Source organism: Trachypithecus francoisi, unplaced genomic scaffold (assembly GCF_009764315.1).
Source record: "Trachypithecus francoisi isolate TF-2019V2 unplaced genomic scaffold, Tfra_2.0 Lachesis_group20, whole genome shotgun sequence".
Taxonomy (NCBI): domain Eukaryota; kingdom Metazoa; phylum Chordata; class Mammalia; order Primates; family Cercopithecidae; genus Trachypithecus; species Trachypithecus francoisi.
Genome location: NW_022681466.1, coordinates 46,590,573 through 46,595,561, shown reverse-complemented (window position 1 = coordinate 46,595,561; position 4,989 = coordinate 46,590,573). Strand labels below are relative to the sequence as shown.

Below are 4,989 nucleotides of genomic sequence, written 5' to 3'. Positions count from 1 at the left end.
CTTTGTCCTTTCCCCACCTACACCCCTAATAATTTCCCTAGAGATTAAGGAGTAAAGGCTGGGTTATGGCAGCTCTGTCCGCAAAGCCTTCTCTCCCGTCCTTGCCTGTTCCATTGTACTTCCAGGCTCATTTTAAAGTCGTATTTAAAGGACTGCCCTCAGAAATGCTTCCATTTAGCAGAACTTGTGTTCGGCCTGACACCCTTTGCCAGGAACAAAGCCTCATGTGAAAGAAAACAAAATGAACTTTTTTGACTTTCTTCTCTGTGTTCTCCTATTACAGGGTGAGGATTCCCAGTTTGAAGGGAGGGGACTAGGGTCAGGTAGGACAATGGGGCCTTTATGAAGAAAGGGGAAGTTATTTGGGTCACTCCTCTGGAGGGATAGAGGGCTCCAGGAAGATCTGCCTCCCCAAAACCTGGAAACAAGACTGTTCTTTAAGAATAAAAATCTGGCCGGGTGCGGTGGCTCAAGCCTGTAATCCCAGCACTTTGGGAGGCCGAGACGGGCGGATCACGAGGTCAGGAGATTGAGACCATCCTGGCTAACACGGTGAAACCCCGTCTCTACTAAAAAAACAAAAATACAAAAACTAGCTGGGCGAGGTGGCGGGCGCCTGTAGTTCCAGCTACTTGGGAGGCTGAGGCAGGAGAATGGCGTAAACCCGGGAGGTGGAGCTTGCAGTGAGCTGAGATCCGGCCATTGCCCTCCAGTCCGGGCGACAAAGCGAGACTCCGCCTCAAAAAAAAGAATAAAAATCTACGTGGGGCTTGAGGCCAAGAACAGCCCTTGTTGCCACGAACATGGAGACTTTGTACCATGTCCCGTTATTAGTGCTTGAGTGTCCCAACCTTAAGCTGACTAAGCCACCCTGGCTGCACATGCAGCAGCCATGACTGTGTATGCTGTGGTGGTGGTGTCTTCCTCATGACTGGAGGAATAATTATATGATATTGTTGACCCCCCCAAGTATTGGCTGATGAACGTGGGCATCAAAGGCCAGTAGCTTTCTTGGCCTGCAGAGTAAATGGACAGTATATTATGGAAAGACTTGCATACAGCTTCCTGTTTACAATGGGAGGTTTGGGTTTCATAATCCTGGACCAATCGAATGCACCAAATATCCCAAAACTCAATCGATTTTTTTCTTCTATTCATTGGATTCGTCTGTGTCCTACTGAGTTTTTTCATGGCTGGAGTATTCATATGAATGAAACTGCCGGGCTATCTGATGGGTTAGAGTGCCTTTGAGAAGACATCAGTGGATACTGGATTTGTTCCTGTCAATGAAGTTTTTACAGGCTGTACCAATCCTCCAGTATGAAATGTGGGAAAGAATGAAGAGCGGCAGTAAAAGAAATACCTAGCGAAAAACACAGGAAGCATATTGAAGCTTGGACTAGAATTTCTTCTTGGTATCAGAGAGACAAGTTTATCACAGTATTTTTTTTTCCCTGCTGACCTATTGATAATACCAACAGTGTTGAGTGGCATTTTTTTTCTTAGTTTTTAATTTCTTAAAGAAAATAAACTCCATATCTTCAAGAAAAAAAAAAAAAAGAATAAAAATCCACACCTGAGAACAGATCCATATAACCTGCTTACAAAGAACAGCTCCTGTGCTACCTGAGGCTGATTTATTTGAAGAACAAAAGGAAGACAATTTAGTGTAAACAAGTGCTATTCAATGGAACTTTTTGCAGCAGTGGCAATATCCATAAATCTGCACTGTCCAACCAAACTAGCCACAGATAGCTGCTGAGCAATTGAAATGAAGTTGGCACAACTAAGGAACTGAAGTTCTTATTTTAATTCAACTTCAAATGGTCACATGTCACTAGTGACTACCACACTGGACAGTGCAGGTATAGATGGAGCTCACATCAGTGTCTTGAAACTTAATGGCTCTAACCTTAGGCGAGTTATGTAACATGTAAGCCTCAATCCCTCCAGGTAGAATGGGGATAGCCATTGCACCTAAATCATAGGGTTGTCCTATTGTCCTGAGCAACATTATGTAAAGCACTTAGCCCACAGCCTACCACATAGTTATCTAGAGTTGGGAACATCACCGCTGGTTTGCATGTCCAGACCCTACCCGGGAGAAGGGCCTAGCCTATGATTTTGGAACCTTCAGTTGTAGGTTTGCATGTTTCAGCTAACACTCCACTCTGAGTGCAGGCTCATCAGGACACCATACAGTTGTAAATTGGCTTCCATGTCCCAGTCCTGGCTTTTGAGGGTCAGTTCTCTCCTTACGAACAAATTAGCAGACTCTGGGCTTGTAAGATCAAGGAGTACTGCACCGCCGCCCCTGCCCGGCCCAGATTTGATCTGATTGATTAGCAGACTCTGGGCTTGTAAGATCAAGGAGTACTGCACCGCCGCCCCTGCCCGGCCCAGATTTGATCTGATTGACTTTGGCTTCCACCTACTGTTTAAAATGTGTATGTTGGAGTAGGGACAGCACAGGGGAGGTGGTTACTTTCCTGACTCTAGCCCAGGACATTTGGTGTTTTTGAATAGGCACCGTTCAGCCTGGCTTCAGTGTTAGGAATAAGGTACTCTTTTTATTCCATCCTCTATGGAGACAAAAAGCTGTTCCTCCTTTGAGTACTGACCTACATAGATTTCCATTTCTTTCTTCAGCCTCAGGCCAAACAACTGGACAGGGCAGTAGAACAAGGCTGTCTCCTCAGGATCCTGCCAAAGGCACTGTCCTCTCCAACCTGGATCCAGCCCCACTTGCCCTTACTGGTTGCTTACACCCAGAGTGCACACTCACAGGAAAGGGGCTCTGCTGGCTGCAGGTGATCATCTTGTCCCTTCTTTGCCTTAGTGTGTTACTGCTATTTCAATGTCAGTGGTTTTTTTATGTATTTTCTTCCAGTCTTTGCTGCTGAGATCTGACTGTATATACTATTTTGTATCCTTTCATGTATTTCTTTCATGTATTTCAATGCAGCCCTCAACATCATCATCATAAGTCTCTCCAGCAAAATGCTGGAGGTCTCCCTCTTCTGAACCTTTACATGCTGCTGGCTGGCATCAAGCAGAGGTCATCACTGGGCGCTGAACAGGTCAGCTACCTAGGGCAATGTGAGCAAAGTGTTGGGGCTCATCCTTGATCCTTTATGCCCTTTTGGCAAGATTCCTTTCTCAGTCACAGAGCAGATGGACACATAATCTTGTTCTCCCAGGGGCTGCATTCTCGGGAGTCTTTTCCCTGCACCTTGGGCGCCTGGTCAGGGAGGTTTGTACAAGCCTGTGCACACACAGCAGTCTGTCACAAGGCTGGGCCAACCTTTTTTTTTTTTTTTTTTTAACAGACTCTTGCTCTGTCATTCAGGCTGGAGTGCAGTGGTGCAATCTCAGCTCACTGCAACCTCTGCTTCCCGGGTTCACAAGCAATTCCCATGCCTCAGCCTTCCAAGTGGCTAAGACTTAACAGGCACACACCATCACTCCCAGCTAAGTTTTTGTATTTTTAGTAGAGACCACTAAAGTTTTGCCATGTTATCCAGACTGGTCTCAAACTCCTGGCCTCAAGTCATCCACCCACCCCAGCCAAAGTGTTGGGATTACAGACATGAGCCATGGCGCCCAGCCTGAGCCAACCTTTTCTGAGCCATAGTCCAGCTGTACTACAGCTGTATCCAAAAGGTACCATGTATCTCCCAGGGTAACCTGAAGACCTAACTGGGCACACTATCTGTCCTCAGATTCCTTTCCCTTTCAGATCTTTAAGGCCCATCTCTTCTAGATCAGTGTAAATACCTGAACTTGGTGCTTCAACCCAATTGGTCTTGGGATTCATCCTTTTCCTACCCAGCTCTCATTCTCTTCTAGGCTATTCCATGGCCTCTTCCACATATTACATTTGTGGTCCTGGGCAAGTTACAACAACACTGAGCATCTTGACCAAAGTCACTTCACCCAACCACAGGCTAATCCCAGGCCATGTGTACATCCCAGGATTAGCCTGTGGTTTATCAGTTATTTTGTCAGTTTTTTGTTTGTTTGTTTGTTTAATACAGGGTCTCACTCTGTTGCCCTGGCTAGAGTGTAGTGGCAATCAGAGCTCACTGCAGCTTCAATCTCCTGGCTCAAGTGATCCTCCCACCTCAGCCTTCCAAGTAGTTGGGACTACCCACATGCACCACCATGCATGGCTAATTTTTTTGTTTTTTGGGGTTTTTTGTTTTTTTAAGTAGAGACGAGGTCTGACTCCATTGCCCAGATTGGTCTCAAACTCCTGAGCTCAAGCAGTCTTCCCACCTTCGCTTCCTCAAGTGTTGAAATTATAGCGTGAACCACTGTCAGGCTCTTTTGTCAGTGCTATCAACCTCTAACATCCTCACACCAGACAAGACAGGTGTCTGTATTAAAACTTTATTACAAAATTATAAAGCAGAGCTCTGTAACAAAATAATACACATTTGGGTTTGCTTTAACCTCCAAGTAAGTCTGAGAAAATCTTAATATAAGCCACTTGAAGTAACAATTCACATCCAAGAAATTTCCACAAATTTATACAATGTATATTGAGCACTAGTTCCTGTACAGCTTATTCTTATTAGTTTGGATCCAACTATTCCAATGTATTATGAACCAGTCAGCTATCTGTCTTTTGAAACAAGTCTTAACTGAAATTTCAGAGCAATCAGCAAAAGCTACGGAATAACTGTAAGAATTAGATGTTTCCATGATCATTAAAACCAAGGATCCATGAGGGGCAGGAGGGAAGATTCAAAGATTTAAAAAAAATAAATTTTAGATCTTGGTTAAATATGAACTGGAATGGGATCCTGGAACTCCCAACTTTTATTTGGTGTAATAAAAATGATGCCAAAAAAAAAAAAAAAATCAGGGTTGTTTGACACCTTTTTTCCTAAAGGGAAACACCTTCACCAAAAGGGGACAAAAGACTTAAAAGGCAAAATGAGTAAACGACCTCAGTTTTCATTCTTACTGAGGTTACTAACCAGC

The 4,989-nt window shown here is 44.4% G+C and overlaps 1 long non-coding RNA gene and 1 pseudogene across 2 annotated transcripts; both read left to right on the top strand.

The window, feature by feature from the left end:
- Positions 1-317: 317 nt before the first annotated feature.
- LOC117067521 lies at positions 318-2,336 on the top strand (annotated as a pseudogene). Its single transcript, XR_004430766.1, has 2 exons — positions 318-449; positions 758-2,336. The product of XR_004430766.1 is annotated as an oligosaccharyltransferase complex subunit OSTC-like (transcript).
- A 29-nt stretch (positions 2,337-2,365) lies between these two features.
- On the top strand, positions 2,366-4,866 carry LOC117067523. Its single transcript, XR_004430767.1, has 2 exons — positions 2,366-2,810; positions 2,966-4,866. It is a non-coding gene; the product is annotated as an uncharacterized LOC117067523 (long non-coding RNA).
- The last annotated feature ends 123 nt before the right edge of the window (positions 4,867-4,989 follow it).